The sequence below is a fragment of the Furipterus horrens genome, unplaced genomic scaffold (genome assembly GCF_987537825.1).
Source record: "Furipterus horrens unplaced genomic scaffold, mFurHor1.1.pri manual_scaffold_2, whole genome shotgun sequence".
NCBI classification, from domain to species: Eukaryota; Metazoa; Chordata; class Mammalia; order Chiroptera; family Furipteridae; genus Furipterus; species Furipterus horrens.
Genome location: NW_028327172.1, coordinates 126,645,529 through 126,663,269, shown reverse-complemented (window position 1 = coordinate 126,663,269; position 17,741 = coordinate 126,645,529). Strand labels below are relative to the sequence as shown.

The window sequence follows — 17,741 nt, the reverse complement described above, 5'->3', positions numbered from 1 at the left end:
GTCTGTTTACCCAACTCTATATCTGCACCCACCAAATTTACATGCTATGCCCTCCTCTGTCTCTAGACATTGTCGATCTAAACTCTACCAGTTTTTCAAGGCTCGTTTTAAAGCCTACTTAATTCATAACACCCTTCTAAGTTAGTAACAGATTTGTTACAGAATAATATTCAAATTATCTTCATTTCTTCTGGTTGCTTTCTAATATTCAATTAAAATATCGCCTTAAGGAAGATCCACATCTATATTCTAGAATAAGGAGGTATCAGCAAAATCAGGTCTTGATTATTAAGAAGAGTCATGGTGCACATAAAAAAAATCCTGTCAATTGGGTTCAAAGTCATTAAGGTATTGGAGTTAATATGGGTCACTTAAATGATCATCACCAGAGTCAACAATCAGCTGACATGTTTATAAAGGTACATGTTTAAAGTTTCTACTTCTCGGCTGTATAATGGCAAAATCGAAGGTGTGGTTATTGGTGTAGTAACTGCAATTCCTTTTAGAAAGTTAAATAGTAGTTTACATTTACTGAATATTTAAAAAGTGTGAAGCAATGTGAGTGCTTTTATTTAATCTTCATGCCACACCAATGAGAAAAATAAGGTTACCACCTTCATTCTGCAGATGAGCAGTATATTAACTTTCAAGGCCAGTCCGAAAGGAAGGACTGGAGCCAAGATTCAGATCCATACTCTCTGTCTAGCCCATAACCACTGATCCTGCTCTGGGCTCCCATTTTTTTTCATCCTTAATACCTTTTGCTGCATCTGTTTGTCCCTGGTTCATCCTAAATTGACAGTTCACATGTGAAAGTCCTAGAATAGATCAAACAATTTCCAATAAAATTACTATATTATGTCATTTATTCTGAAAGTTCAGGGACTAACAATGCTGGTATTTGAGAAGTTATCAGGTAGGCTAAGCACTCAGCAGTATCCTTCTGACCACCCAGAGACCCACCATAGCATACCCCTGAGCAAAGTGCTTGAGATATTTGTAAAATTTCAGCCTATTAACACACTAGGAACATGTAATAAATAATCAGAAGACCCTACATTTGTGAGGTGCATCATAGATTAGAGAACATTTTTAGTCATTGCTTTGATCATCATAGTAAGATCTTTCAGACATTGAGAGAGATCTGAGCCATGTTCATTTTTTAATTTCCCAGCTTATAAAGTTAGTAAATCCCAAACCAGAGTTATAAAAATTAAGATATAGTCTAAACATTCCATAGCACAAATTGCCAGTTTTAACATGCACACAAACACCAAAATATAATTGTGCTGTTTATGAAATAATTCATGGAATTTAAAATACATATTCACAGTGTGATATAGATGGTATGGTTTAGAAATGGGACATGTTTGCAAATTGTAGGATTAGTAATGTGTTCTGTGATGGAGACTGCCAGCTCTTCCCCAAAATGTGTCCTTCCCTGATATATATAATTGATGGAATTGTAGCTGAGCAAGGCTTTTGCTACAGTCTGAATGGTTGTGTCTTCCCAAATTCATATGTTGGAAACCTAATGCCTAAGGTGAAGGTATTGAGAGGTGGGGTCTTTAGGAAGCTAATAGGTCATGAGGGCAGAACCCCCACGAATGGGAGTAGTGCCTGTATAAAAGAGACTCCTAGAGGGATCCCTTTCCCCTTCCACCATGTGAGAACACAATGAATAGGTCCTGCTTAGGAACCAGGAAGCCCTCACCAAACACCCAGTTTGCCAGCACCATGATCCTGGACTTCCCAGCCTCCAGAGCAATGAGAAATGAATTCCTGCTGTTTCTAAGCTATCCAATCTGTGGCATTTTGTTATAGCAGCCCAAACAGATTGAGACACTTTTCTACTTACATATTTCCCATCCTCCCTCCAAATAAATGTGATCATATGACTAAGTTCCCTCCAAATGAATGTAAGAGGAAATGGTATTTGCCACATCTGAAGAAGAACTTAAGACCATTAGTGTACTTCCCACACTTTCTCTTTCCTTTCCACAATTGGAATTCATGGTGATCCAGACTCAACCATGGAAGATGATAGAGCACTAGGACATGACACAGAAACATGGTATAAGAACCTAGGGTCCTTCAGGAATCTAGGCCAAAGGAACACATAGCCTTGAGAATGCTCACCACCGACTGATGTATTAGAAGGAAGATAAGTAGGTCTCTCTTTTTTCAACCACAATTATTATTAGGTCTTTTTAGTACAGACAAACCTTATCCAAACTAATAAATACATGATCTCTGAATTCTGTCAATATAATCTTGCAATTGAATGGAAATAATTATTCTGTATGTATCAAAAAGATTAAATGTGAGAACTTTTGAGTAAGTGGAGTCTAGATTCAATGGTCTTATTGCCTCACCCTGTCACTCTAAATCCAGCCCCAAAACCCACATGCTAGACCTTACACAGCTATCCTAACAGCCATTTTCCTTGTTGTTGTTATTCTGTTCTGTTTTGTTTTTTCTCACATAAAAGGAAGGTGCAAATCAAGATATAATTTAACCAAGGTAATCCAACCAGGCTTCCTCCAACTCAGGTACTTTTTCTCCAAATTTATGGCAGAGTTCTATTATTTATTTCTGCCAAAATCGGGATTGTCTAAAGATCCTTGTGTAAAGACACCATTTTATTGTCTAAAGATTGTTAATTGCACATCCTATTTTTAAATTAAAATTAGCAGAAGCAAATACTTGACATTTAAAGTAAGGTTTCCTAAAACCTCCATTTAATAAATAAGTAATAGTTTAGATATTTAGACATGAAGAGAAGTGAGGCCAAAGATATTTAATAATTTTAAAATTTAGTCTACATTAGAATAGATAATTGATCCATATTTTTAATTATTAGGTACATCCTTGATCTAAAATACAAACTATCATCATACTGATAGCATAAAAAGTAACAAATATCTGAAATTATCTTATAAGCATTAATAAGGGTAGTTTTACCACAGAAATGAAAGTGAGGAAATGCCTTCTTCAAGCTAACATGTCCTCCCTTGTAGATCAGGTTTATACACAATATAGGAAAAAGACTTTTGTGTCTGTATAATGACAAGAGGCAATAATGCTAACACATGAGCTGGAAATAAATATCACACAGACCTCAGAGACAGTGGAGGAGATCTCTTACCTATCCATCCAGGAGCAGGGTCAAGACACTGATACTTTGCCAAAGTACACTCTGTTTCTTTCCTCTCAAAATTGCATGCATTGTCAAAAACTCTAAAACCTCCTGAAATTTTAATAAGAAATACAGATAATGGCAGTAGTATTCAGACATTATAACTTCTACTTACACAATCAAATACTTCTGACTTTTCCTTTACCTCTGTCCCCATCAAAACTATAACTATCTGATGTCTTACCTCCTTTAGAAACTTTGCCCTTTGTTACAGCATTATAATCTAATTCCTGATAATGTATGATATTACCCATAACTAACAATGTATTTGACTTTAACAGTAGTTTTCAGTAGGCAAAGTCTAAACTTCAAAAAGTGCAGAAAGTTTCAGAAGATGAGGCAATTTTTTGAAGCTATTTTAGCTGGTTGGTCTTCTAGGCATTTTCTACAATTCCATGTAGCAAATTTATGTCCTTTCAAAAGTCATAGTAAGCTTGAAATAATATTTCCAAACATCAATTTAAAGATAAAAATTGATAACATTTTATTCTGTTTTACTTCCATATTTATTAGCACTTTAAAGATTTCCAGTTTTTTTCTTTACTTTGTTTTGTTGACAAGTTCAACTTGGATTAGTTATAAATATAGGAAAAGCAGAATCTGTGGACTAATATCTAATAAGAAATAAATTATCAGGAGTAGGAACAGGATTAGGAATTAACATTTACCAAGAGTCTATTTTATACCGGCCTTCATGAATAAAAGAGTGCATTATTTCAGGTTATTATCTCAAGAAGTAAGTTTTATACCTTCATCCAGTTGGTAAATTAGAGTTCAGACTCAAAGATGTCTTACTCATAAATTCTCAGATAACATACGGTAAATCTGGATTTAAACTTAGATCTATTTGATCCACAATTTATGCCTTGTGGCAAACATTAGGAAAAGTTGATTGTGTAGTTTTTTCTAAACTAATAAAAAGGTTTTTTTAATGTTGGAATAATCACATATCTGTCTTATATTTGTAAACATGTATTTTTCTTTTCTTTTCCGATTTTTTTATGTTCAGATAAAAACGTAGGTAGGAGCCCAGGAACAAAGGCAACGTGGCTCCAAGAATGGACCAAGTATGAGAAAAAAAATGAAAAGATATTTAGAAAAATTAATCAAGTTAGGAAAGAGTTCTCTGATTTCAAGAGAACGTGTAAAAGCTGGAAGTAAGAGCACAAAACAGAGACAAATGGAGGGAGAGGAGGAGCTTAGCTCTGCTGGAAGAGTGTAACAAGGTCTTAACCTGGATGCACTGAGGCTTAGAAGGACTTCAGTCATCAATAGCATTTTCAAAACCTCCCAAAAGCAAGGGAAATGACAACTGTTTAAGAAGGGTGTCCAATGTTTACAGAAAACAGAGAGAAAAAAGACTTTCCCAATGCCTATTTTTGCCTCCATATTTTTCATTAAGGGCAGGAGAGTCTAAAAACCACTCCCTAGAAAGGTGAGGTACATTTTGTAGTTAGTGGTTCTTAATCTTCCTTCTGTTCCCGAGAAATGCCAATATCCACATGGATGTTAAATATGCTATAACCCTCCCTGTCCCATTACATTCCTCATTAATGACCTTACCTGTACCTCACTCCTGTGAAACCCACTCTGGGATCAATCCTGAACTGCTTCATCTCTGACAGCATGAGCTCCAATAGCCTATTTTTACCATACATTTCCCTCTTTCACTTCCCTTTGTTCCACAACACTTACACTCTGAATTTATCAGAACCAGAAAACTCACCTTTATGTTTAATTTACAGCCTCTTTATACCAAGACTCCCTAGTTCTTCCCCTCAACAACTCTCACCTCGTAAAATTCTAAACTCAGATCCATCCAGCCTAAGTTTTCCCCATTTCTATAATCAAGTTATTGAGCAAAGCTGGAAAAAAATCTAAACTTTTAGATGGATGCCACTATACCTCTATGGTTTTAAATCTTAAAAAAGATTTTCAATATTTAATGGCAATCATTTCTTACATGTGTTTTTCCAGCTCCCTCACTATTTCTTAGCATTTTAAAAGTTTATAACTCTTCTTAAACCCCCTTTCATACATTTACTCCCATTGTACCCAGGAGATAACCCAGCCCTCACCTCAAAGAGGAAAAAGAAGCCGTGAGCAATAAACTCCCTCAACCCAGTGCTCTCCTACCTACAGTTTACCTCAGTAGCCATCCTTGCATGATGCTCTTCCTTTTCTCCAAGCCTAGGCCTCTCATGAGTCCTACACCTTCGCTGTGGTAAAGAGCTGCAGTGACGACCTCTGACAGTTCCTAGTTCCCAGTTTCCACACTCTTTCACAGTGATCCTGAGCTTGGCTATGCAACATGCTGGGACTAATGAAACAAGAGCAAATGTGATGTAAAATGAGATTTGGAAGGAGCTTGTTCATTGAAGTTTTCCTTTTCCTGCTGCTTTTGGGAATTCCAGGAACACCACTATGTGAATAACCCCAGGCTAGCCTACAGGAAAATGAAAGACACATGGCCTCCTAAGTGCCCCAGCTGATACTGAACCAACTGCCAGACCTAAAAGACCAGCTGAATCATGCAACCCAGGCAAACCAGCAGCTGACCTCAGAGATCATGTCAGCCAGTCCAGACCAAAAGAACTGCCCCACCAGCCCTGGCCAGGTAGCTCAATTGGTTGGTGATTTGTCCTGTACACCAAAAGACTGTGGGTTCAATTCCCAGTCAGGGCACATACTTAGGTTGTTTGTTCAATCACTGGTCAGGGAGTGTATGGGAGGTAACCAATCAATCTTTCTCTCTCCCATTGATGTTTCTCACCTTCTCTCTCTCTCTCTCTCTCTCTCTCTCTCTCTCTCTCTCTCTCTCTCTCTCTCTCTCCTTCCTTTCCCCTCTCTCTAAAATCAATAAGCATGTCCTCAGATGAGGATAAAAAAGTAAAAATCTCCCCTACAGAAATGAGAAAAATGAAATTTAACAGAAATAAGTGTAAGAACTTTACGTTTGAAACCATCAACTTGTAATCATTTTCTGCTATGCTTCTTCTATTCTATTTTGAATATAGTTTATGTTAACAAAGACTGAAAATTGGACTTTAAGCTTAACTTTGTCTAAAATTCTGTCAATAATTTTTTTAAATAGTGAAAACTTAGGCTCACATAATAAAAGTATAGTACCTCTCTTCAGGAATGTTTATCATATACTATAAAATTAAATCTGTTCACTTTCTGAAAGCCACCTTTTTAGAAAGATATCAGAACAATGTAATATAAGAAAAGATGAAGCAGACAATATTTATCTTGGCAAAGAGAAGACTAAGGAGAGACATACTGACAGTATTGAAATATCAAGGCCTAGTGTATAAAGGCTGTGGTACCTGCTGCTCCAAAGAACAGAATTGGGGCCCATTAAGAAGATATGGAAAAGCAAGTTTTCTTCAATGAAAATAAAAATTATTTACCAATTAAAAATAATTCAGGAATCAGACTGGCTGCCTCACAATGAAGGGAATCCTCACTCATCAGAAATGTGTCCGGGGAAGCCACTAGGCACATGTCGGCCTCTATGATCCCTTCCAGAAATGACTTTTCATTTTGGGAAGATTTTGCTGCCTTACAATTCTGTACTTTAGCTGTGTCATGCAATAACTTATTTACCAGAGGGTTTTGCTGTTGGTATTGTTGTTTTTGTTCACTTTCTATTCCTGTAATTTATTTCACCTCCTGTAGAGCAGCACTAAATCTATTTGTATAGCACTCACTGGAGGTACACTGCAATATCTCTTTGGAACACTATCCTCTGAAATGTTTTGAAGTTGTGCCAGCTGAGGCTGTACTCATCACTGTCACTTCCTTTAGTGCTTTCATTCTATCTTGGCTCTTGGAGTGATCCCAGCAGAGGCAAAGGCGCCTTCTCTTACCAACAAAATCAACATCATGTTTCCTCTTGATTTAACATAACAAAACAGGAGGTAGCTATAACTCTGGAACTACTGTTTCCAATATTAGTGTGCTGTGAGCAACATTTCCTTCTTACGGACTCTGAAAAACCTTGCTTGTACCATAACCTGAGTAAGCCAATGATTATGTTCTTTGAATAACAATCCTTCACTTCTGCTGTGTCTTTCAGAGGAGATGGGAGGCATGAAAGAAAATACAGCCTTGACAAGGTAGAATCGAAGTTAAACAATAATCTTCATTGCTCCTTGCTCACAGAGAAAATATGTGGGATGAAATTAGGGTAAGATGGAGAGCATTCATTGGACAAAAGGGAAGTGAGCAAGCAAGCATATTGATTTGGGTTTCACTTCCTTGCAGTGACTCTACCCACCCCCTCTACAAAGACAATACTCCATGAAATGAAAAGACACTGCATTGTTCTTGTAAATGTCCAGAATAAAGGTGTGTGTGTGTGTGTGTGTCTGTGTGTGTGCACTTGTGTGTGTGTGACTGAAGCATGATAAGTTGAAAGAAACAATTTTCGTGCACTGTGAATTGTAATAATGACATGCTAGTAAAGATGTCATTTGTTCTCCTCCTAGTTTTCCACTGGACCTTTTAGTAAATCTTAGACAAATTCATTCTTGAGGATCTTGTATAAGTGCCCATGATATTATTTTAGGTCTCCTGCCAAGTATGCTAAGTGTTTCATGGCTTCTTAAACATCAGATGTTGTACCAAGACAACACAGAGCTACCAAGGAACATAAGAGTAAATAAAGCAGAAGGTATATTTCAACCTGAAATGTACAGATTATAACAACATTGAAGTTAGAAACCATTCAACTCATTTTTAGGTAGTCCAGAGCCTAGATATAGAGTAGGTCTTCAATACTGCTTTCTAGAATTCAGTTCAAAAAGGTTTGATTTCCACCACAAAAAAAAAAAAGAAAAAGAAAAAAAAGAGAGAATTTCAAATTCCTTTTGATAGAACTTATAGTTCCCAGGATTCTTACGGGGTCTGCTTTTCAAATCTACAGTTATGTCAAATAAGGCTATTGGTGATTCAGAGCATAGATAGAAGTCATGAAATATGCCAGAAATAATATTTAAATAATATGCAGTTATTTAAAGAATTTTCAAATGGTGGATCTATAAAGTCTGGACTGTGTTCTTTAGGAACTGTGAGAGTCTGGGTATTATTAAGCTATTTGGAGTTATCACTAAGGATAAAGCGCAAGCCTTCTTTCTACAAATCACTCACAAACAAACAATTGGTACAGAACTTGTTGAAATTGTCTGATAGGAACAATTAGGCAAAAAAGCACATTAATAAAGGCTTCCTTCCAACTGAAAGAAATCCCCTTCTCTGATGCTGCTATTGATCCAAGGAACTTAGAAAATACTGAAACATTGATTTAAGCCTCATTTCAGGTTAGTTATCAAGGGACATTCTGTTCTGATCCATAATCACACATGATGCAGCCCATACCTTTCAGAGTGTAACACCCATCTTCTGAAATGGTATCCCAGAGGTCATCATCTCTCCTACTCATCAAGCACCTACAATGTATGAGGGCCAGAAACCACCCTTGCCAGTCTGTTTGCTCACTCATTCTTCCCTGTGTGCAATGAATATTTATTGAGAGTCTGCCAGAGTAAGGCACTGTATTCAGGGCTGATGTGACAATTGTGTCTGAAACAAAAAATGTTCTTGCCCTTAAAAAGCTACCATTTGGAAAAAAATAAGTATTGAACCATATACTAGGCAATTAGTTATATAATTTTAAGCAGATAGGCTCTATAAAGGAAAAATGGGAATTAAAATCCAAAGTACTGACAAATGTAAAGGCTTTTTTTGATGAAATGATGTTTTGACTGAAATCCGCAATGTGACAGTAATTCGAAATTTACTCCTGCTCTTATGTCTGAGATTTTTAAAATGGTAATTCATTATTTTTTAAGATCTAAAATTTCCAAGATAAAATTTAAGATTTTTAAGATTTAAATTTCTAAGTTAGTGGAAAATGTCCTATAATTCTTCCTAATACCTCTTCTGTGATTTAACTGGGACTTTTTCTTCTTTCAAGGTGGTAGTAAGATAAGAAAACAACAGAAGGAACATGGAGGGAAAATTATTTTTATTCTATTTTTAAAATCTATAAACACATAAATACATCTTAATCGTCGTCGTCGTCGGCAGCCGTCCGTCTCAAGAGACGATGGTGTAGCTTCTTAAGAGTCTATCTGCACCGCGGAGAATGGCTGTGCAGTCCGACTCGGGAGTGACACGGTATCTGTTTCCTCCCGTGTTGAATCGACATCTTGTGATGACGCTGAAGCTACAGAGCCTGGGCAGGGTAATATGGAGAGTCTGCTGTTGCCCATGCAGCAGACCCCCCCTCTCTTCGCAGCTGAAGGGTCCAAGGGAAAGACGGAGTCGATACAGCTTGGGTTCAGGTGCGCCGCAGGAGTTGCCGGTGTTGACTACAACGTCAAACCGCCTTAGGGACTCCGGCTCCGGATTTTCTGTCGGGGTTTACTCCCTTAGCCTTTCCCCTGAAGAGGTATGCCGCAAGGCAGCGGAGGTTTTTTGGAATCAGAGTTTTCCTTCTCTGATGTACCCTGACTGGAAGATCGAACCAGCGACACTTAGCTCGCAGGCCGATGCTCAATCCACCGAGCCAAACCAGCCAGGGCAAAAATACATCTTAATATAGCTAAACATATAAAACACAATAATTTTAGCCAGCAGGCCAGAATATTCATTCAAAGGCAGGCAAGTTTCCCCTGGGAGTTGGTATGTAATAATGAGGTGGTGATACCAGCAAGAGCTAAAACTGTGATACACACAAGTTTAAAGCTCTGTGACCTATGGATGGATTTCCAGAGATAACATGAGGAGGTAGTTCCGGGTTTCATGTAAGACAGTCTCTGGTGATGACCATAAACGGCCAAATGCAATATAAGGGTCTTGTGCAATCTAAAAGTCTTGTGCAGTAGGCAGAGACAAGAACAACACGTTTTGGGATATTGGTTTTAAGGAGCCCATGTGTACCCACAGGAAGATTGGCATGTGGCATCTTGAGAGACAATGGTCAGGAGGAACTGGCTATACAGTACATTAGTCAGGAGCTCAGGCTCTGGAATCATATTGCTTGGGCTCCTGCCTTTCGTAGCTGTGTGACCTAGGGCTAGTTTATTAACTATTCCAAACCTAAGTTTTCTTACCTGTAAATGTTGATAATAATAATTGTGAGTCACAGGGTTGATGAAGGCATTAGTGAAATTATATATATTAAAAAGCTAAAGCTTAAATTTATACAATGTTGTATATCGATTATATCTGTTTTTTAAAAAAACAAAGTTAAAGCACTATCTTGCACAATGTGATCATAAAGAGCCACATCTTAAGAAACTGAATTGTATTTTTATTTCTATGAACATTATTTTTTATTACTGCCAATTTAGCCAGGATTTATTGGATTAATTAAAATATAAAATAAAACCTCCAAGTTTTGCACTAGGTATCTCCCACTCCCTTACTGTTTTGACAAACCTGCCAGTTTCAGTCTAAATTGCAAATATTGTTTTACATTCCTGCTCAAAATTTATCAAGGTTCCTTGCCTATCACTTCCTACTTTGCATGACATAAAAAGGTCTTTTCAATTTTTTTGCCTAGTACTCTCTTTTGTGCTATCTATACATCAGCTAATTTACAATTTCCCAGATGAACTCTATAATTTTGAGCTTCTATGTTTTGGCATGTGCTCTTACACCTGCCTATAAGAATTGTTTTTCCTCTAGTCCCCCAAAACCCTGCAGTTCAGTTTGGCAAATTTCTACTTTCCTGTCAGTCCGTGGGTTGTTCATCCACCACACACTCTGTGTATCCCTCATTGCCATTTCTAAGCATAGTTAACTACTCCCCCATTAACATTTTTTAAATCTAGCACCTACTTATCAATGCTTTCAACTTTTCTGTCTCTGTCCATCACCCCCTCTAGACTGTAAAATTCTAGACTATAGAAGACTTAGCATTGGTGTTGAATATATATTTTCTAAAATAAGTGCTTAGGTGTTTATGTAGCTATCTTTGATATCATCTTATTTTAAATTGCTAAACAAGCCTTACAACCACAGCTACTTTTAAGACTATGAAGTTGTCTTGTTTGAACTATTTATAGGCTCAAAGAATATAATTTAATTTTCCTGTCAGGAATTCTAGATATTTTCTCTAATTTTAAGGAATCGCAATCGTGACAATTTGCAAACTAAAGCAGGCAAAAGAAAACACATGTCGCAATTTCAAGAATTGGATTCTGGAATAAATCAAGTTTGTGACCAACCCCAAGGAGGACGAGGGCCGGGCGCGGGGCGCCGGCGAGAAAGCAGCCCAGTGTAACGTCAGCTTAAAGAAGCAGAGAAGCCGCAGCATCCTCAGCTCCTTCTTCTGCTGCTTCTGTGACTATAATGTGGAGGCCCCGCCAGCCAGCAGCCCCAGTGCGCTTCCGCCACTGGTGGAGGAGAATGGCGGGCTGCAGAAGGGTGACCAGAGGCAGGTCATTCCCATACCAAGTCCACCAGCTAAATACCTCCTTCCAGAGGTGACGGTGCTTGACTATGGAAAGAAATGTGTGGTCATTGATTTAGATGAAACATTGGTGCACAGCTCATTTAAGCCTATTAGTAATGCTGAATTTATTGTTCCGGTTGAAATTGATGGAACGATACATCAGGTGTATGTGCTGAAGCGGCCACACGTGGACGAGTTCCTGCAGAGGATGGGGCAGCTCTTCGAGTGCGTGGTCTTTACTGCCAGCTTGGCCAAGTATGCAGACCCTGTGGCTGACCTGCTGGACCGCTGGGGTGTGTTCCGGGCCCGGCTCTTCAGAGAATCCTGTGTTTTCCATCGTGGGAACTACGTGAAAAACCTGAGTCGCCTTGGACGGGAGCTGAGCAAAGTGATCATCGTGGACAATTCTCCCGCCTCGTACATCTTCCACCCTGAGAATGCAGTGCCTGTACAGTCCTGGTTCGACGACATGATGGACACGGAGCTGCTGGATCTCATCCCCTTCTTTGAGGGCCTGAGCCAGGAGGACAGCGTGTACAGCATGCTGCACAGGCTCTGTAATAGGTAGCCCCGGCCTCCGCCCGCCTCCTGCCTGCGCTCCGGAGCCCCCGGCCCTGGGGACCTGCCTGGCCTCAGCTTCCCGGGAGCTGAACCTGAGGATACTCCGTGCTGCAGGCCACAGTGTGATTGTGGCCATACCTACCTGTTTTATTTTTTAAGAACAGAAACAACTATTTTAAAATGAACTCAAATGGGTATCTATCTATCGCTGTCTCACAACAGCAGATAAGCATCACCAGGAAGTAAAAAGCTACATTTCGTCTACTTGAAAACATTAGTTCATAACATATTGGTTTCACAATAACCCTAAAACTGCTTAACTAATACCAATTTTTGCCTTGAGACTTGTGTTCAGGATAAATTATTGGTACCATTTGAATAGTAAAAATATTAAAAGATTCTTAAATATGGAAATGTTAATAATCATATTGTAAATATGCACCAAAGATAAATATATGAATAACACTAGCAGAGCAAATAATACAAATATGAAACTTAGAAAATTTATATTTTCTTGGGTTTGTGCCCTTAACACATAAAAACCATCATTTTTGGCAAGAATTCATATTTTCCCTGGGCGATTATTTATCCCTTGTTATGTTCATTACTGACTGCTATACTATAATAATCAGATCAGTACCAAGTTTATCTGAAACATGAAAAGTATTATATAATTGAAACTTGGATTTAGTCTTTCTTTTAATTTGGATCCCATAAATTGTTCTCATCTCATGAAATTCTAAATCATGTTAATATTTTATACACAATTTAACATTATTGAAGCAGAAAAATACGATAAATTACCATTTATGAGAAAAAATTTATGTAAGAAAAAGACTAAACCTAAACACCATATCAGAAAAGCGTGAATATTAAGGTTAGAATTTCCAGATTTAGAGAATTAAAATGCAGGACACTCAGTTAAACATTTTTTCATTTGCTATGAGCAGATTTTTAAGGTCATATTGGGAGCTTTTTCTAGAAGTGGAAACAATAAATTCTAAAATAATAGTTTATTCAGCAGTTCTGAAATAATGGACAAATTAGCAATTTAATGGTATTCAAGCTGTTGGAATAAAAGCCATTTGATGTCGAAAATAAATAGGCTACCACAGAGGAACTAATGTGTTTCATTTTAACTAACAGAAGTAAATTCAAGCATTACAAAAAAGTTTCAGCATATCCAGCGACATAAGGTCCTCGGTGAGCTGCATAAGGGCCTCCTCAGACAGTCTCTGTGTGGCCAGTTCCATCCTTTCTTGGAGAGATTTGTCATCTTCACTTCTTTTCTCACACTCTACAGTTTGTGTCTCCAAGTTTATATTAATAGTTTTTTCATTCACTCTGCCACTGGGAACCATATATTAATTACACTTACACAGTCTTCTCCAAATATGTCCTGGGGCATGATCACCAAACTCTTACTGTTAACAAGCATTTCTAATTTTTTAGAGACTTTTCTTATTTTGAGATTTCACTAAACTTCTGATATCACGGTTGTTACTGTACCTGCATACATATCTTTGGAAGGTTTTGCTAACCATTCTAATACCACCATCTCTGGTTCCTGTTTTACAGTAATAATTTTTTGAATACTTTCAAAGCAGGGTTTTCTTGAACTTATAATTCTTCTACATCATCTGTTGATTTCTGTAGCTAGTACAGCAAATTAAAAGGACCAGTATACAGAATGGGTTGGGTCTGTTTCACAGCGCTCACAGCCAAGTCAGTATAATTAGAGAGATCACAAGGAGAAAGTATGTGGTAATGAAAGTTTCTTTTAACAAGTATTCCTGAGACCCATGGGCCTTGTTCTGGTTTTTTGTCTGCTAAAAAGACCATGACCTTTGATAATTTTCTCCTCTGAAGTCCAAGGTCACTGCTTCTGTATTCTGAGGCTTATGAACCTCTCTGTGAAGTTCATCATTATCTTCATATTCTCTATTCAGGGCTGCTTTCAATCTGGCCATTTCATTCTGTTCTCCATGGACTAAAAGCACATGGTTTCAAAGCATGAATAAATTCGCTGGTTTTCTGCTAATCTGTGTGAGTGAAGAAAAAATGTAATCAACAGACATTTTCAACAGCAGCTTCAGTCCAGGCATGGTAGTGCTCTCTTCAGGTTCAGATGTTATATGCTTGGCAAGTGTCCCTTCTACACAGTACCCTGCTATAATGACGCTATTCCTGTTATCAGTGAACCAGCTTTCAAAGAGCTGTCTGGATAAGCCACATTGCATGCCTGGAGAGACCACTACAATGCTGGGACCAATGTCATCAAAATGATCCATGTTCTTAAGGTTACTAACGTGTCTGATGTTGATCTGTTTGTGGATTTTGTCATTCACAGCATTTATGTATGTCTGGTACACAGCCATATACTAGTTGGCCAAAAATAATGCGTAGTACATTGAAATATCATGGAGTTCTGGGTGATTCTGTCAGTCCTCATCAAAAATCAAGAGCAGCTCCTGAGCCCTTCCAAGAGCAAAGACAAGAATGAGACCTCTGCCCTCTCTGTTTACAATAATATCATGAATCATGTTACAAAATCTTGCTTCTCCCTCTTCATGCTTCTCAGGGGTATGGGTCCCATAAATAGATTCAATGATAAGAATACCAGTTTAACTTTAGGAATTTCAGCTTCCATTAAGTGTTATCTTTTTGTCTTGAGAAATCACCCGTATACAAAAGCTTCACTTCTGTGATCTCAGTTGTGAACATAGCAGCTCCCAGAACATGGCCCAAGTGGTAACACCAAAACTTGATTCCTGCAACTTCCTTAACTTAATGAAAATTTACAGTTTCAATTTTGTCCTTGCTCTCTTCCAAATATGCCTCTATATACAACATGTCATCTGCTGATATATTGCTCGTTTTGACATAAACTGAAAGAATCCATTCCAATACTTTTTGTAGAATGAGTCATAAATGTTCTTCCTTTGAAACTTGTCTTCTGTAGGAACCTGGGTAAAGCTCCACAGAGATGCAAATAGAAGTGACTAATTAGTAGGAGATATATCTCAGCTGGGTCAATTAAATTGCTAAAAGAAGAGCATCCACTCCTTCTAGGCCAGAGTGGATCCCACAGTCCAACATTCTTCTTCTTCTTTTGAACTCCAGAATAATACATGATCTTTCTACTTCTCACCCAGCTCCAAGGGGTCTGATCAGCAGCAGATCACTCTCTGTGGGAATTGTGGACACCTCAGAAGTTTGAAGGTGAAGCAGGGGTGAGGAACAGGTCACAGGAGCATTTCTGAACAGGAAGCACAGCCACGGGGAACCAAAGAAGGAACCACCCAGTCAAATTTGAATTACAAATAAAAGTTCATCATTTGTAGCTCAGTTCATTCCATGTAGTATTTGGTACATACTTATGCTAAAAGATTATTCATTGTTTACCAAGAATTTAAATTTAACTGGTGTCTTGTATTTTTACCTGGCAAGCCTAATAAAGGTGAATTTATAAGTATTAATGTATCATTTATTTCAATTTCATCTGTTCTTTGTCAAAAGGTTTTATGCAACAAAGTCAAATTTCACACACTCAAGAGCTATGACTTTCTGCTAGTCTCAGGGAATACTGCTTCTTCCAAATTTATTCAGTGTGGTTTTTTACCTTTAGTTAGAGACAAACTTTTTAGAAAGAACCAGTTGGCAGCATCTATATTTCCAGAATAGCAGCAAAGAGCAAGGGAGTATTTATTAGCTAACTTGTATGAGCTTATCATGTATGAGCCAGGTGGTGTGCTAAATGCTATACATGTATTATCTCCTATAATCCTCATAATGGCCCTCTGAGGTGACTGCTGTTATTATCTCCATTTCACAGGTGAGGAAACTGAGATAGGTAAAGGTCAAGTAAATTGATTAAGGTTGCAGGGAGTCAGTGAGAAAGTTGTACCAGAACTCAGACCTGCCTGACTCTGTCAGACCCACAGGCTATGCTGCCTGTGCTCCTGTCCTTCTGAAGAGCACCCCTTCTGCACCTGCACCACTCCCTCTCCCTTAATGATGTGATATCTAAGAGTGGCAAGATCACATGTAGTACTAGTTGCTTACCCCACAACTCTACTACCAAAGGCCCTAAGAAGACATCCCAGGATTCCTGAGCACCCATAAGGTGGTGACAGGATATGTGGGCACAGAGAGAAGTGAACCCAAGGATGTCTAATTTGGTTCCAAATCAAGCAGTTTGTTTTCAGCATTCTGCTCTTAATCAATGGACTCTTGTTTGAGAATATTTTATTTCTAATGACAGTATTGACTCATTTTTGCACTTGATACAATTGAGTATTTCATGTTTAAGGAAGTGCTTGTCCATATGCTTATGAAGTTGAGGACAATTTTTCTGATGGTCTAAAGATCAGGCATTAAAGGAGAGCTCAAAAAGTCACTTTGTGTCCCTTGCTCATTAATACCCACAACTCATTTGTGCCAGAAATTCACCAGTGCACAATTAAGGGCCAATAGCCAGTTGCCAGAGTTGGCTCAAATGCCATAAGGTTGGAGCAAGGATATACCAGGCTTCCGAAGTACTTCACACGAGGCTGCCAAGGGATTAGCTGGATGTTCCTGTGCCAGGTTCGCTTAACATGGCAAGTTGTGGACAGTAATTGGTTCTCACAAGTATTTGGGGTGATATAAAAATACAACTGCAGGAAATAGAATTTCCCCTAAGAATGTGACCTGCTCCTGTAAATACAGTACACTTTATAGATTTTAATGCATGAGATATAATTATTTTATTATTGGCATAAAATTTTAAAATGTACACCACTCTCCCCTCCATGCTACAAGGCTTCTATTCCTGTAACAATTAACACTAAATACAAAGTAATAACATATTATTAGATCCTCATTCCCTTTTTCCCATCTTATAAATTCATGATTTGTCCCATGATCACCTGTTGGACAATGGTTTGTTTTCAGCTCAAAATTTCTTCCACACACTGTATACATGTGTGTATGTGTGTATATACATATACATGTATGTACATGCACATGTGTTAACATGACAATTTCCATTTTCAGTCTATCTACAACTCCTAACTTGAATATATACCTATTAAAAATTATAAAACTTTTACAAAATCTTATCATCTGAGTCCATGAAACTTAGAAAAATACATAATTGGACTACTGCATAATAGTTGTCAAATGCACACAGACCCTACTATCTAGGGTCTATGGGCATCAAGTCACAACTCTGAAAGCAGTTGGAGAATAAAAAGAAGCACAAAGAGAAATGAGCATCTAAAAGGGAAGAAGAAATGCATTCACCAGCCCATTCGACCTCAAATACTTTTTCTAAGCAGCCTCATAACCAACTGTACTTACTGTCTGCCACACACTATGCTGAACCCTTTATATATACTAACACATTCCATTCTCATTAACAACTTCATGACCAATTATAATGTCCCCATTTTATCTACCTTAATCTCTCTTTCTGAGAAAGATTCTCAACTAATTTTTTTTAAAGCCTCATTTTCTTTTAATTATTTCCAA

General features: G+C 37.9%; 2 pseudogenes; one reads left to right on the top strand and one right to left on the bottom strand.

The window, feature by feature from the left end:
- The window catches only part of LOC150019455 (CTD small phosphatase-like protein pseudogene), an 82,146-nt pseudogene extending 69,739 nt beyond the window's left edge, over window positions 1–12,407 (top strand).
- A 974-nt stretch (window positions 12,408–13,381) lies between these two features.
- Window positions 13,382–15,428, bottom strand: LOC150019454 (cleavage and polyadenylation specificity factor subunit 3 pseudogene; annotated as a pseudogene).
- Window positions 15,429–17,741: the final 2,313 nt, after the last annotated feature.